General features: G+C 40.1%; 1 long non-coding RNA gene across 1 annotated transcript in view; it reads right to left on the reverse strand.

Moving 5' to 3' along the window:
- Positions 1-2,306: 2,306 nt before the first annotated feature.
- LOC141584290 (uncharacterized) overlaps positions 2,307-17,463 on the reverse strand; it is a 182,294-nt gene continuing 167,137 nt past the window's right edge. The window contains exon 3 of the long non-coding RNA XR_012517252.1: positions 2,307-2,738. This is a non-coding gene — a long non-coding RNA (uncharacterized LOC141584290). The remainder of the gene's footprint in view (positions 2,739-17,463) is intronic.

Genomic DNA, 17,463 nt, shown 5'->3' on the forward strand with positions numbered 1-17,463 from the left:
TATCATCACTACTGGCTCCACCACCTTACATTAACATAGTGATTAACAACCAACAAAGGGCCATTTTGACTGTATTCAACATAGATAAATTCAATTATTCAGCAACACAGGTAGAAGGTTTTAAGCAAAAATACACAGGATCAGAAACCACATGGGGCTTAGAATGGGAAATTGGTTGGAACAAAAGCAGTTTGGGGACAGCCCACTCTTGCTGTTTCCTACTCATTTCTGCAACCACTCTCGCTTTGTAAGTGCTTCTTCCTTGGCCTCCCCATCCCTCTCTGGGTGTTTGCTGTATCTTAAGTATGGCTGCCTTCCTCACCCTTTAATCTTCATCCCTATTTCATCTTACTTCTAACCTCATCTACCATATTCTGCTTAACTCAAGCTTCCTTCTACCTGCAGCTTGCTCCTGAACCAAAACAGCCTTGACTGTCCCTTATGACTTATCCTCTCTGGGCACCCTTTCATTTTCAGTTCCTAATGCTAATTGTCTGATTCTCACGGTTTCTCTTGGTAGGATGCAGATTGGCTCGGCTCATCTCTTTATACAAGTCTTTGTCATGGATTATAGGCCAGACTCATTTTAGGCATTCCTTGATTATGCTTGTTCTAAGAATGTACTTTTTAAAATGAATGAATGTATAAATTTGGGTAAAATGCGTGTAATTCAGCCTCTTTGAAGGAAATTGCAGGCTTTGCATCAGCATGTTTGAAGAGGCTCATATACTTTTATTAATACAATTTTTAAAAATTAGAAACAGAAGCTCAATGGATTTAAATGAAATACTCAAAAGTACCCAGAAATAATTTTCTTAGTGTCACTGTAGTACCTTGAACATCTTTCTTTAATATCATTCATTTTTCCATAGTATAGAGTATTTTTAATGGGTCTATTTTCTTCATCAGTCTCTAAGATTTTTGAAGGTCTTGGTATTTTTTATATTCTTAGTCCTGAGAATTCCCAGACCTGGAGCTGACACTGTATAAATGTCAGATGAATGAATGAATACTTTATTGAATCAATTAATGCATGATTACTGAGGATTCTTTCTTCTAAATTACAGGGCAGAAGAAAGAAGGAAGGATGGGGAAAAGCTCTTATACTCATTAATGAAGAACTACTACATGCCAGGTACTGTCTGAAGTATTTTCCTTATTTCCTGCAATTCTTACAAAAAGCTTACAAGGTAGTTGTTGCAGGCTAACTTGTTCAACGAGATTAAATATGCTATCAGATCTCACAATGCAAGTAAAAAATCAGAATCAGAATTTGAATCCAGGTATGTCTAACTGTAAAGCTCATGATTTTTTTAAAAAGTAAACTGTGCTAGTATCCATAGCTGCCCTGACTGCTGATGCAGAACAAAATGAAATAGTAAAGAGAATTCAAAATGAGACCCAGCAACAATTTACAGGCTATGAAGCCACAAGGAATATGCATGTAGGATGTTCCAAAAATGAGCAATTCTATTATGCTGGAAATCATCACCTCATTATAAATGTTTCCATTCTAAGCTCCATCCCTCACTCTCTGTTAATAATTCAAGCATTTAAATTTTTATTAGATTGTAAATTGGCACACAGGTCATGAGCCTGACTTCACAACTGTCATATTCAAATTTGGAATGGAATGAATCTCTTTCTGCTTCCAGTCAAGTCACCCATTTGCACTATCCAAATACGCCTAATGGGAAGAGGAGACATGCTTGATGGGAGGAAAAATCTCATGAAGTTAACATTTGTAGTGCAATCAAATTAAATTTCCATTGAATTTTAGTTTAAAATGGTGCTTGGCTAGTTGCTGCTGATACATCATCTCCCAAATTTCTACTAAAATATCAATGAAGACACAGAAAAAAGATAAAAGTACACATCATCTCCAGAAATAAAAACTTCAAAAGAGTCTATTGCTCAGAATAATAGAGAATGTTGACTAAATGCAAGACCAAAGAAGCATAATAGAAAAGTTTCTATCTATCTATCTATCTATCTATCTATCTATCTATCTATCTATCTATCTATCTTTCTATCTATCTACCTATCTTAGTCGAACAATGCTTATGCCCAGGAAATTGAGAAAACCTTCTCCCCTAGGAGAAGATAAATAACTTTTTTTTTCCTGCATGTTGGTCCATGAATCAGTCTTAGATTTTGTCATGACAAAAGTAAGTATGAAGTTACCCCATTATTATATTTGTGCTTATTTTGTAGCAGCCAAAATACCAAATCCATGCCCCTTTGCATGTCTTTCCATATTTCAGAAATGTTAATTTTAGAAAACAAGAGAGTTAGAGACAGGGGAAAGTGTGCATTGTTATGCAATGGACTTCCACAGAAGATTTTACTGCTTGAATAGGTAATTCTCTATTTCTGCTGCTGCTGCTACTGCTGCTGCTGCTGTTGCTATTGCTGCTGGTGATGATGATAAATAATCAAGGACTTGGCAAGTGGGAAAAATGGCAAATCCTATCATGAGCATAAAATATCCTTAATTGGAGTTAGTGAAAGAGCGTAAAGAACGAGCTTGCATGAGATAAGTTAAAAGAGTCTTGCCTTTAGGTTTGGCCAGATGACATTCATGGACACTCTCCTGCTGTGGCTGGGTTGCTTCTGATGTTCATTCTGGACTCCAAGGACAGGCTTCTATTGGTGCTCGTCCTGAGTCCTGGCGCTGAGACTTAATCTCTGTGGCTCCAGGCTGGCTGCTTAAATGCTCTGGTTCTCAACTTTCTCATCTGTAAGATGGAGATTATAACACTTGTATCAATAGGTTATTGTAAGAATTAAATATGATAATGAATTTGATTAGACACTGTAAAGCACATGTAAGAGCTTGTGATTGCACTACCATCCAACACCATTTAAGGTCTGCGTAACTCACTAGCCACTCAAGAAATGCTTCCAGGGAGTTACCTTTTTGTGTGTCTGTTCACCTCCTCTCTCTCCATCAAGATGGTGGGCTCATGTAGGGCAGAGCCTGCTTTTCATCCCTGTTTGTATTCCCTTCTGCAGTTCTTTGCCCTGTGCTGAGTGCTTGAAAAATGCAAGCTGATAATGATGGCATCAATTTCAGTGCTATCATTATTCAGGCATTCTCCTGTTACAGAAAAGGTCATATTTTTCTTCTGCAGGTATGAATCAGTAACTTTAATGGTATTCTATGTTTCAGTAAGAATTTTTACCAGGGAGTATAAGGTTCTAGAGGGCAGAAATACTTTAAAAATATTTTACTTATTCATTTGTGTGTTTATTTGTCTTCATGTTGCATAGAGCCAACTGGAGATTGTTAATAAATAAACCTGATAAATATTCCTCTGATGGTAAAGATGCAATCTTTAGCCAGAAGGTATCCTAAAGAGTCACATGTCTACATTTAGTTTTGAGCTGTGATAGCTGAAAAATAAAATGTAAGTACTCTATAACGAAGTATTTGCTGTTCTGATTCACAATGCAAACTATTACAACAATTTATTACAAAAATTTTCATATTGCTATACATTTTGCCAAGGATTATACCACCCTTTTTATTCCCCTTATTATCTTTTATTAGTTCCCTATGCCAGGCTGCTGTCCATTTGTAAGGAGCTATATTTCCCAGTTGTATAACCTGGGGAGTTATTTGTCTTCTGAAGAACCCAGGGAAGTGGGAAGGAAGTCCAAGATTAAAAAGTTTTAGCAACTTCTCTTTTTCCTGATAGGTCCTTCAAGACTGTATACCATTGGTAGGCCTCTGCCAATTAACATTCAATTGCCTTAGAGCCTTTGGGTGTAATCAGTGCCATACCATATATCCTTTCATTTGGTGCAAAATAACTGTTCTTGTCAATCTCTGTTTTTTTACCGTTGAATGTCTTTCTGTTCTGAGGAGGTCTTGATTCAAGGGCTCTGTCTTGAGTAACAGCCCTTTGTGTTGTTTCTTCCCTCTCCCCCTTTCCTTCTCTTCTTTGTCATATTCTATCACCAGTTTTGATTCTTCTCTCCTGCATAGGAATCTTTCATTTTTCTTCCAATTGTTACAGAAATCTTTTTTTCTCCTTTCTATGATGTGGGGAACATTCCCATGTGAGACCCCCAAAAGGCGTGGGTCTCACTATATGGTGAGTTTGATCCCAAACACAGTTTCCTGCTGGAGGCAGTCGAGCTATCGGGAAAAAGGAACTAAAAGATGGATGATCAGTTTCTAATATCAACCACGATATCGTTTGGGCTTAAAACTGTGTGGTGCTGCTAGACCGAGTGACTCCCTGCCAGCAACCAGTTTCTGCTTTTAATCTTTATGACTCTTTTTTTTAAGTATAGCTTTAAACTTTTCTTTACTTGCCTGACTGCCTTGTACCCTAGATAATGGTTTAACTGTGGGGATATTTGCAAAGCAAATGCCACTATACGGATGGCTTTGATCCCTGACTCAGAGACCCCTGAACGGGGGAGTTGAGATAAGTTGAGTCAGGAGCAAAGGAGAATCTGGTTAAAAGATATTCTGATAAGCAAAACCAGAAAAACTTTTCACATCTCAGTTCTAAAACAAGATCAAACCAGAAATACCTGCAGCCATGAGGAATAATGTCTGGATGTAAACAAGCTTTGTGATCACAGGAAATTCTGTTACTTTTTACAACCACTGATTGTGTATCTGACTTCTCTATTGTATAGGCCATGTAAGGCATAGATTTGAATTTCCTCTTGCAATGACATAAACCAGAGCAAAGAAAGTGTATTTATTCCTGGCCGTTGAAAAATAAAATTCGCTGTTTAGGCACGGCCTATCCAGCCCTCCAGACACCTTGCTTTCTGTCTCCCTTTCTTCCGCGCACTCTCTCTTCCAGGTATTGGGACCCCCTTGCAGGTCGAGAGACCCCTGGCAGACGTGCCTACCCGTCCCGATGGTTGCTGACAATATGAGCCACAGAAAATAAAGAAGTAGGGGTGCCTGGCTTTCAAGATTTTCCTCGATAGTAGAACCTTTAGTAGGATATACACAGAGCACACAATTACCTCAGGCAGGGAGAAGACCTGGACACATTTCTTGTGGACTCATTTTCTGTAATTCCTGGAGGATAAGGCTAAATACAAACAAGTAGGTAACTCTAACATGACCTGGGACTGCTTCTTTGCTGGGCAGTGACATCAAGGAGGAAAAATAATACTTTTGAAAGAGAGACTTCCTTTCTCCCATCAGCTAGGATGCAGCACTATTTTGTACAGGTGTAGGCACTCAACAATTCTCCCTGGCTTCTCCCTGCCTCCCACTAGATGCCATCAATCAGGAAATCAGAAATCCCAGTACTACAATTTTCACTTCTGCCACTGCTGAGGACTCACATCAGGTTCACCCCAGAGAACCTGATGTAATTGTCCAGGCAAGGGCCCAGGCATCCATGGTTTTAAAAGCTTCCCATGGGATATGACGGGCTGAGAATGCCTGGTTTCGAGTTTTCAGAACTCGACTCCTTCTGCCTGGTTCTTCTCTTCGTTCTAAATGATGCGAGAATGAATCTCTTGCTGTTGGGTACGGTCTTCTGTTTCTCATCCTGACTTACCATATGTAGATTCCACATCGTGAGTCTTTTCCCTCTGCTGCTGCTGATAGCTTCAGTTGCCTCCTCACACCCTCCCACTCAAGCTGTGTCCCTGTGGTGCATTTGCCTGCTCCTCTCCATCTGTTTCCCACTTTCTCCTGTCTGGAGAAGCTTCATGATATATGGCTTCTGAGAGAAGTGCTCTTTCCATCGCATCTTTTATGCCAGAGCCACCACTTAAAACACCCCATGGGCTTTTCACCAGTATTGTCTAATAAAAGTCCCAAGAGATGGCACCAGACCCCTCCCCTCTTCCTGAGGCTTGCCAGAACCATGCTAGAACTTACTCAGCTTCCAGGCCTCCTAAGGGGAGTGTGGATTTTCCAAGCAGGCAGAGTAGCAGAGAAGCTGCTCTGAGTGGCAAGGGCAGGACACAGAAAAGCTGATCAGCTCAGCGCATGACCTGGGTCCTGCTGAGCCCTAAATGAGCCATTCAACCAGCGTGACATCTGGAGCAATGGAGTTGAGGCACTCAGGGAAGTGCTTATTTATTTAGGGAAGAGATGAAGCTGTGATTGCTGCCTTCCCACCAGTCACTCAAAAGGGAGGAGGAAAAGGCGAGGGCTAGCATCTGGACACTGTAAATTATAAAATCATGCCTCTATTTTTGAAGATTTCAGAAAGAGACTATAACCTGAAGGTTCGAGAACTCAGCAAAACTCTAAAATGAAGTGTGGTGTTTTGCTGGTTTGTGCATACACGCATTTCCCTATGCCTGTAATTTTAATTATGTTCTCAGTGGGTTCTGTGCCTCAAAGAAAAAAAAAAGTTATGATCATTGCTTTAAAAAATAATACAGGGAGTTCAGGAGTCCTGAGTGCAAAGAAATGCTCATTTTCTTTTTCTTTTCTTCATAGCTCACATGCCCTTGCATAGAGCCAGAGACACAGAAAGCACTCAGAAAGTATTTTTCCAATAATTTTCTATTGCTATCATCCAGACCCTAAAGAAAATGCAGAAGGGCAAAATGCAAATATTCACCCAGGAGTTCTGGCTGGGATTTCAAAGGCTTTAGGGTTTGTTCCTAGTTCCATCCTTTATCCACTCTGTGGTTCGGGGAAGGAAACTTCACTTTTGTGGGTTTCAGATTTCTTCTCTGCATTTGTGTTACATAATTTCCAAGTGATCTTTCAATGCTGAAAGTTGAGTAATCTGTCACTACTCAGTGCAGCATTACAATTATTCTAAGATTATAGCAAATAAAATCAGAGAGCCTAATCCTTTCTCTCTGTGTGGAGAATTTGGACTTTCACAGGGATTATGAGAGGGAGAACCAGATTATCTTTGCATGCTCTGTAACTGAGGTCAAAATCCTGTCCTCTATTTAACATTCTATAAGGCACTGGCCCAGTTGGAGCTTCATAAAGTTGAGTACTTCCTCTTTGCCAGAATTGGATTGAGCAGTAGTAAAATATCTGGATCTTTTTCTCAAGTATATTACAACCTTGTAGATAATATGCAAACACATAAAACAGGGAGAAGACAATTAATTGTGAAATTACAAGCTAGCAATTATAACTGTAATAACCCTGAGGACTAGAGTGATCCCAGAGGTGTTGGGGGTGGGTGGAACTTAAGCAGTATCTTGAACATTGGGCAGAATTTAAATAAGTGGTAAAGGGAAGATACTCCCAGTGGAGGTAAATGGGAGCAACAGGGGCACAGGGTGGAGGAGTGTTAGAAGGAAAGTAGATCAACGTGTCTGATGAAAGAAGAGGTTGTTCTTCAAGAAGTGTGCAGTATTTATGTTGGGTGAGCCTTGAAGGCTTGAAAGGAAATTTGGGGCATTGATACCCACCTGGGGGAGTTTCTGTAGGTTGCTGAGTAGGTGCATGTCGTGGGGGAGCCACGCTGGAAGAGCGTTCATGTACACAATGGGCTGGAAACAGGGGTGCTGTTGCAGTCTTGTGCATGTGCTTTGAAAAAGGCCAAGACAATATTGGAAGCAACAGGAACAGACGATCTCCCGGTGAGCCGCAAACTCAGACGCTGGGACTGCAGTAGCTGCAGCTGGCAGTGCTGGGGGCTGCGGGGGAAGCTCAGTGCGTGTGTTCTTGAGGACTATAAAGAGCCCACACTGTTCTCTGCTGACATCTGAAGTTTGGGGCTGGAATTGTTGTTCTCCCCAGGAAATCCTGAATCTAAAAATGGCTCTTGTTTTTATCCGTTTATGAATGGAAGGCTATGGATTAGAGGGGTGGGCCACTGCGGGCCTCTCACGTTCTACCTCCTCCGCTCCCTTATTGCCAGCTGCAGCCACTGGAGGTGCCCTGGTGCGTAGGGGAGAATTCTGTGGCTGTGTGAGAGGTCGGTCAGGGTGAATTAGCACCAGTCTCTGGGCTCGAACTTTAATAGTTATTGTTAAAGATAACCCCGCAGCTAAGGTTGAGAAAGACTAGCAGGAGAAAGATTTTCTTCTTGAAGTGGCAGCATCATCCAGGCCTTTTAGGGAAAACAGCATCTATTTTTGCTCTTAGACCAATAAAGCTTTATCTAAACAAAGTGATAAAGTGTGATACCCAGTGACACAAGTGACTGGATAAAAAGCTTTAATTTCATTGTCAATGAAGTGTTTTTCTGAGTCGGCTGTATATACCACCTTGAGTGACGCAGTAGGATGCCCCATTTCAGGGTAAAGGGAAGAGTATAGCATTTAATTCCTGGCAGCTTTGTGTGTGTGCCATCTCCCTGTCTAGGAAGCCTGTGATGTGTCTCATGGAAGAAATGTCAAAGATGTCTTTCCATTTCCAGGTTCAGAGAGCCTGTGGTGGCTTGGGGGAAACATACGTGTTGTCTACAGGAATATGGAGTCCACTCCAAATGAAATAATCAGAAAACATTGAACAAAAGAAAATCCACACAGCATCCAGCTATGGAGTAGCTAAGTGGTGAAATGCCGGGAAGGTGTCCAGGACAGGATGAGTGATACTGTGGGAAGACTCTATTGCAGAAGGGAATTCTAAGAAGTGTGGGAAGGCCATGAAATTTAGCCCAGAAGAGTAAAAAACATTGTGCCAGGATTGGAAAGGAACAGCTCTGATAAGGAAATAATAGGAGAAAAATGCCAGTGCAGATAAATGGGAGTGCTACTTGCTGTAGGCAAAGACCACAGAAAGATTTGTCAAAAGGAGTCTTTCGTTAAATATAGAAAATCTGCTTCTCAGATTTGTGTTCATTCTTTTTCTTGATTTGAAGCTGAGGTAAGTGCATGAGGAAGAGTACTGACTTTGTCAGTCTTCTTTGTTCACAGGTAGGTAGTGTGTGGACAAAATTTTATTTGTCCTAATGAAATCATAAAATGATAACCATTGTCGTCTTTTATTGAGATTATACCCTGTGTCAGTACTGAGCTAAGTGATTTGCAAGGATGATTGCATTTCATCTTCACCACAACTCTGTAAGGTAGGTAATAATATTTTCTCTAGTACATAAAGAAATGAAGATGTAGAACATTCTTTGTCTATGGAATGCAGATTATAGTAACGGTACCTATCTCAACAGTGTAATTGAGATAATCCATGTAAGTTGCTGAACCCCAGATCTGGCCCTTACAAACTGTCTAATATCAGTTACTCATTTTTGCTAATGCTTCATAGCCCATAATTTCTAATTGCCAGAGTAAATGTCAACCTGGTGTCTCTCTCTCTAAAGCCCTTCTCTTTTCTGGGTGAAAGCAGTCATCTAAGAGCTCTTGATGTGCCCTTTCCTCCCCTCTAGTTGATTCTCAACTCAGCAGTTAAGAAAGTCAGAACACAAACTCTTCTGCTGGAGTTCTACAGAATCTACAGAATCTCCCTCTACAGAATCTCCCTCCCCCATTAGCTTTCCAAAGCATCTCCTTATCTACCTATTGCTTACCTGGCTCCAGTCCCACTGACCCTCCTGCTGTCCCTTGAAAATGGAGAACACTGCTGTCTTAGGACCTTTGCACCTTCAGTTTCTCCTACCAGGAATGCTTTCCCCTTATTTGTGTGTGCTTTTATCTCACTTTCTTCAGGCCTATCTTAGTTTGCTAGTACTATTATAACAAAATACTGCAGACTGGCTGGCTTAACTGAAATGTATTTTCTAACAGCTCTGGAGGGTGGAAGTCCAAGATTAAGATGCTAGCTGATTCCATTTCTGGTAAGAGCCCTTTTCCTGGCTTTTGGATGGCTGGCCTCCTTTTTGCTATAGCCCCACATGGCCTTTCTTTGATGCACCAGAGTAGAGTGAGTGAGAAAGAATCTCTCTCTTCCTCTTCTTCAAACCTCTAATCCCATCATGAGAGCTCTACCCTTATCACCTAATGTAACCTTAACTCCCAAAGGCTCCATCTCCAAATACCATCACATTGGAGGTAAGGGTTTAAACATATGAATTTGGAGAGGACATAAAACTGTTGGTCAAAAACAAGATCCTTCTGTTTAAATGTCTCAGTGAGACCTTCCCAGACCACTCTTTATATTAAATAGCACTTCCCACTCACCCAACGCTTCTTATTCTTATTCTCCCAGTAATTATATCTGCTATATGATACATTTTATATAGATATGAAAATACCTGCTGCTTCTCTTCCCTCACAGGAATGGAATTTAGTCCAAGGTAGAACATCCTTCTTTGTACCTGGCACATGTTAGGTGTTCACAGTTTATGTTGAATGTTGAATGAATGAACCCTTCTATCTGCCTTGACCTCTAATGACTCTCTTATGATATTAGAATTTCGTCTTCATACTCAAAGGCAGGATAGTACTTCCAATTTTTCTTCTGAAACCCTCTACGAGTTAGATAAACTAGAGTCAGCTAGCCTCTGGCCAAAATGAACAAGGGTTGTAAACTCTGCTTCACTAGGAATAGCCCTCTGTCTTATTCTTCTCTTGGTGTTCACTGTGCCCTGGCAGGGAATAAAATGCAAAATGAGAGCACAATTAGGAAAAAAAAAACCCGCACCAAATAGGCCCCACAAACACGGAAAAATAGGTCATTGTTCAGAATATAAGCAAGAAAAATCTTTGTTCCTAGCCCGGGCTGTGTTCCACTTGTATGAAAACATCATAATTAATTGAATTAATTTAATTCTGAATGATGTGTGCCTTTTAGAAATCTCCCTTTATTTATTTATTTTTCTATTTTTTGTTTCACAGATGACACATCTTGTCCCCACTCTGCATAGCTCCTAGGTAAGCTAAATGTTTGTTTCATTATCAAAGGGAAGCTTCTCCTTTGCCCTCCATGTGACACAAGCTCATGGCCTACTGTGTGTGAGCTCTCGCCTTTTAGCAGAGTACAACGAGGTTTCTTTTAAGGGCACAGACTATATTCTCTAATTTTTTGTTAATGCTGCAGAATACCTAATAGAAATTCCCTCTTCCACCTCATAAGTCCTGCAGATGAACTGAACATTAACCCTCACCGGGTAACCTTGAGAAAACCTCATGAATGTGCAGCAATTACAATCCATCACACTTGCCAGTGACTGGGGAAAAATCAAGGTGTGAGTTAAAGTGGCCATTACAGAAACATTTCATAGGATCCAGGAGACATTACCTTCCCTGGGCTTTCTTGGTAGGGGACAGAGGGTACAAAACAAAGCTCCTATGGCTGAAAGAACCACAGAGAAGGAGTCACATTGACATTTTCTTTCTCATCTCTAACCATAGAAAAGAAAAAACCTAGAATCATCTTGTCATGTCCCCCCCTCCCCCCACTTTTTTTGAGACAGGGCCTCACTTTGTCACTCAGACTGAGATGCAGGTGCCATCATAGCTCACCACAGTCTGAAACCCCTAGCTCAGGTCATCCTCCTGCCTCAGCCTCCTGAGTAGCTAGGACTACAAGCATGCACCACCACACCTGGCTAATTTTTAAATTTTTTTTGTAGAGATGGAGGTCTTACTGTGTTTCTCTGGCTGGTCTCAAACTCCTGGCCTCAAGCGGTCCTCCTGCCTTGGCCTCCTAGAGTGCTGGGATTATAGGTGTGAGTCACCACCCTTGGCCATTATCTTGTCACTTTCTGAATTCTCATTTGCAGGTTTCACTTATTCAGTTTTTTTTTTTTTCAAGACAGAGTCTTGCTCTGTTGCCCAGGCTGGAATGCAGTGGTGTGACCTCTACTCACTGCAACCTCTGCTTCCTGGGTTCAAGCAATTTTCCAGCCTCAGACTAATGAGTATCTGGGACTAACAGGTGCATGCCACTATGTCCTGCTATTTTTTATTTTTAGTAGAGATGGGGTTTCACCATGTTGGCCAGGCTGGTCTCGAACTCCTGACCTCAGGTGATCTGCCCACTTCGCCTCCCAAAGTGTTAGATTACAGGTGTGATCCACTGTGTGCAGCCTATCAAAATATTTTACACATACCAAGGAATACTGAAACATAAATCCCACATAAGATTCAAGATGCTGGGATGATTTTGAAGAGTGGTGTTACAATTATATGTTTTGCAAGCAAAGAAAAAAAAATTACAAAATTTAAATACAAACTAGGAAATAGTTTCTGCCTATTCCTCCTCTTCCTAAACAATTATTCCTTATCCCTTTTTACAAAGAGTTCAGTCTTTAGTTTACATGAGAAATATACTTTTGACATAAAACTAGAGTTGATGGAGAATGAGACTACATTTTCTCTGGGTCTTCTCTAGGTTTCAGTGAAGCCTAGATAAAACTTTCTTTGAAATTTTTGAAACTTTTACTTTAGATTTTATTCAACCTAAAGTAGTCAAGCACTCTCTGGCTTCTCTACAAAAGATGACCCAAATTCCTGCCAAGGTGCTGGTTTTGTTTAATGTATTATTCTTGTCAAAGGCAAAGAAAATAATATTTTTTCCACAGAATTTCAAAACCTACCATCATGCTAGTTAGCAAAAGATAAACTTTGTGTTCTGAACTAGTAGATTTTCGCAGTACCCTATAAATCACAATGTGTTTGTAGATCAGTATAAGACTGGCAGTATAGTGACGGTGGATCTCTATGAACTTAAACATATGAGAAGTTTGTTGCTGTTCAATGAATATACACTGGGGAAGAAATCAACATCTTATAAGTCATTCTATAACCCCAAGTGGACACACATTTATGAACCTTCACAAATACTTGTCTTGGTGAAGTTTTGCCCCTAATTTTCTTGGCGGAGGATAAGTTAAGAGGCTTCTATTTATTCTCATTTATCGACAGTCAACTTAGCTCATCAGCCTAGCCTGAAAACTGCTTGCTGGCAACTTTTTCCTCCAAAACCTGACACTGTGAAAGACTTTAATTCCCATGATTTGCTGTGGCAGTGTGGTGCCCCATGTATGTTAAGGGTAGATTTAATGCCTTCTCTCCAGCTCAAAGTCACATTAAGGATTGAAACTCTGATTCAGGAGCTTTACCAATCAGAAGGGAGCTATTTTCAGTGACTTTCTTGGTAACATTCAATCCTCTTTGACCTGCTTCTCTGCCTTTCATTTGCATTCTAGTCTGGCCCAAAGAGAGTGATTGCCTGTCCTGGACTGCTTCTTGCATGGGGTTGATTTAGTGGTAACACTGCACTGTATAATTCATTTGCTCCTCGGGCCTGTAATGACTTGGCTTATACAGTGTGCAAAAGTGAATAGCAATCTAGGGACCTTGACCCTAGGGCATTAAGAGCAGCTAAGGAAAACTCTTGTTTCAGAGATGTTCCCTAACCAAGTGTCAGACACTTAGTGATAATTGATTATATACAATGTAAGAGGGTTCAGTTTTCTATATTATATGAGGTTTTTTGGCTGGGAGAGGATTAGAGAAAATAAAGTTAAATATAATAAATACCTACAAAGAGACAAATACTAGAACAAGCACTTTACATATGTCAAATTATTTTTCAAAACAACCCAAGAGGAAATGTGACTGATAGGGTTTTATGGACTGAGGGTATGTGTCCTTTTAAAAATCTGTGTTTTTGCTGTTAGCTCCAGTGTGGCTGTATTTAGAATAAGGCAGTGATTACATTAAATCCTATTATAAGAGTGGGGCCCTGATCCAATGGGATTCGTGTCTTTTTTGAAAAGAGACTCTAGGGAGCTTGTTCTCTCTCCATCTTGTGAGGACACAGTGAGAAGGGCAGCTCTCTGCAAGCCAAGAAGGAAGCCCTCACTAGAAACTGAGTCATCTAGCCATCTATAACTTAGATGATGGACTTCTAGCCTCCAGAAGGGTGAGAAAATAAGTTTCTGTTGTTTATACTACCTAGCCTGGGGTATTTTGTCATAGAAGCCTGGAGTAGGTTTACACAGAGGATTTAAGTAACATTCCCAAGACCACACAGCTAGGAAGTGATAGAAGTTAGAACTTAAATTTGTCTGATGTCCAAGACTGTGTCATTAACAATTCCTACTCTGTTTTTGTCATGACATTGCCTTTGTCTCCTGTCTGTTAGGATAGGCTAAGCAATGCTGTGGTAACAAATAGCCCCAATCTCTGCGGCTTGAAACATAAAGGGTTACTTCTCCTCCAAACTAATGCAATGCCTACTGTGGGTCAGGTAGAAGCTATGTTCTCTATTGTCCTTTGTCCAGGATCCAGGCTGGTAGAGTTGCCGCTATCAGAAACATTGTGGTCACCACAGCAGACGAGGAAACTTCTGTGCCAAATTGCATGATTCCAATTGAAGTTTATACCTAGAATTGGTCTATGCTTCTTCTGCTTACATTTCATGGTCATGCCTAAGAGCTTGAAAAGGGCAACATCATCATATAAAGAGAATGAGAACATTTTGAAGAGCAGTACTAATGATTACTATATCTACACAGGGGCATGAAAATCCCACTGTTTCTAGATGAATCTAGAATTCTGCAAGTGAATTCACCTGCTACTAGTCTAGTCCGTTAGTCTACTTTTGGTGATACTTGACCATGAAAGATTCATTAAAATAGATGATACCTGGCATGAATACATTAATTCGCTTGATGTAGCCATTTTACAAGGTATACATATTTCAAAACATGTTGTACATGATAAATATCTATAATTTTTATTTGTTGATTAAGAAACTAAAAAATAATAAAAACAACACAAAAGCTATGACAATGAGTTGGATTATTTGCAAATGTGTTTGGAAAAAGATGTAAGATGAATGAAAGTGTTTGCCAGGACTAGGGCTTGGCCATGGGTTCTGTTCTCCCTTGTTGGCACAGCTGGCTGGCATAGTCACTGCTTAACTGGAGAGGCTTGAATAAGCTCCAAGCCAACATTTGCTGGCCACCATGATATCATCCTCAGGCAATTTTAAGATTATTTTGGCTAGTATGATGGTTAATATTGAGTATCAACTTTATTGGATTGAAAGATGCAAAGTATTGATCCTGGGTGTGTCTGTGGGGGTGTTGTCAAAGGAGATTAATATTTGAGTCAGTGGACTGGGAAAGGCAGACCCACCCTTAGTCTGCCAGCATGGCTAGAATATAAAGCAGGCAGAAAAACGTGAAAACAGACTAGACTGGCCTAGCCTCCCAGCCTACATCTTTCTCCTGTGCTGGATGCTTCCTGCCCTCTAACATAGGACTTCAAGGACTTCAGTTTTGGGACTTGGACTGGCCCTCCTTGCTCCTCAGCTTGCAGATAGACTATTGTGGGACCTTGTAATAGTGTGAGTTAATACTTAGTAAAAGCTCCTTTATATGTATATCCTATTAGTTCTATCCCTCTAGAGAACTCTGACTAATACAGCTAGCTAGGGAATATTGAATATGAACATGAGCTAACTTCTTTGAATATGAACACCAGCTAACTTATCTCCTAATTGTATAAAATGATGCCCAATAGATAAAAACAAGAAGCAGTTACCCTCTAACAGCTCAAAAAGATGATGAAAGAGATCAAAGAACCATAATTGGTGTTTCCATTTATATTTCCCATTAATCTCTTTGATATCATCACCTTTTCTTTCTGTCCACTGGGAAGCTTTCTATTGGACTTCATTGTGATGAAGCATAAATTATCCATCCAATTAGATTTATCATTAGTTTAAGAATACTTTTAACACTATACTCTTGTTTTCTTGTCTAAATCTTTAACATGTATATATATTACCTATTAAAACACAGCCAATAAAACAACCAATAAAATTAAAGGAGAGCATTTCTTAAAGCGTCAAGGTATTCATTCGATTGCAGATCTCAAAATAGGATCAAGAGATGTTATTTTTAAAATAAAGATTTCCTGGTAAAGTGAAAGGAGCTTGTGGTTTCCTCAGGCCTGTGAATGCTTAAAACCTTTGACCTCCCACCCTCTTCACTTATATTAATGCCTTCCACTGAGATTGACAACACAGAAGGCAGTAGCTAAACATCTATATATTCAAATAGCATTTTATGATCTTCAAAGCATGACTGATATTTATTTACTCAATTTATTTTCAAAGTAACTTTGGGAAGTACAGTTGCATTTTACTGATCTTAACTGTGGGTCTCTCTGAATATAGAGAGAAAAAGACATTTGCTATGATTAGACAACTAGGATGATGGATCGATCCTGACTTAATTTGAAGTGTGTTTCTTTACCCTCCTCCTCTGCATTTCCTGATGACTTTTGTATTTTCCCTTAAAACGCTGTACCCATACTCTTAATCTGAGGATTAAGCTCTATAACTGAAGAAGGCTCTAAGTATTACTTGTCTCATTGGTTATTTCTATTTTCTGTAGTGAGCAGTACCTTTTCATCTATCGTCTACACAATGAACTATCATGGTCATGAAAAATAAGTCCAAATGCTTCTATCTGGGGCTCAAGCCTCCTTACATCTCAATATCATCTCACTTCTTAGTTTCCCTTATTACTGCTTCTCATCCACATGACACTTTCACCCAGGAAGACTGACTGTGACCAGAATACATATGCTCCCTGGGGTCTTGTTTCTAATTGTACTTTTCACTCAACCAGAAATACTCTGGCCCCAGATTATCAGCTGTTGAAATTCTCATCTTTGCAGACCCATTTCCTGATCAGTCTCTTTCATGAATCTGTTACTAACTACAATATGACCTTTTCCTCTTCTGAACTTTCCACATGGCCTGAGTAGGATAGAACCATGTATTTGGAGGGCAAAGAAAGCTCTCAGCCCTGTGTCTTGGTCATAATAGTACCTCAATAACATTTGTGGAACTGTAACTGTGGTTCTCAAATTTTGTCTCAGAACCCTTGACTCTCTTAAAAATTATTAAGTACCCAAAAGAGATTTTGTTTATATAGTTTTTAATCTGTTGATATTGGCCACATTAGAAATAAAGCTAGATAAATTCTGAATTACAAATCTGCTTAAGCACACATCCATTACCCGTGAGAATGATGACGACATCCCAATCCACTCTCTTCTTGGGAGAGGAGACTGGAAGAGGCACGTAATTCTTTAGCATTATGATGAAAACAGTTTGACCTTACAGAGCCCCTTAAGTGGCTCAGAAGATTATCAGGGGTCTCCTATCACACTTGTGAATCACCTAAGTACTATCACAGAAAACAAAACAAAGAAAACCCTTCAGACCAAGTCAAGAGCTCTAGGTTTAGGACCACTTTCAGCCCCAAACATGTTGTGTAACATTTATTTGGTCTTTGGATATCTTCTTCTGAGAGTGAGGCATTGGGGGTAAGTGATCCAGGAAGTTCTAGCTCTAAGCACCTGCTCCCAATCCTCTGCAGATTTATAGAGCAATTCTCTCCAGGGGCTTCCCATGAAGGGGTTTTGCTCCGATTCAGCATGAGCCTTCTTGCTGACTATTAACCTGTTTGGATATAAATATTAGTGCCATGCCTGGAAAATCACAGGATACATTTATGGCATGATAACATGTGGATGCCTGGAAGAAAAGCAACAAAGAATCTCAGGCATCACTTTTGAAATAGGGTTCTTTCACAAGGGGTGTCATGTGAGGGCACTGTGAGT

This window comes from Saimiri boliviensis, chromosome 1 (genome assembly GCF_048565385.1).
Source record: "Saimiri boliviensis isolate mSaiBol1 chromosome 1, mSaiBol1.pri, whole genome shotgun sequence".
In the NCBI taxonomy this organism is placed as follows: Eukaryota; Metazoa; Chordata; class Mammalia; order Primates; family Cebidae; genus Saimiri; species Saimiri boliviensis.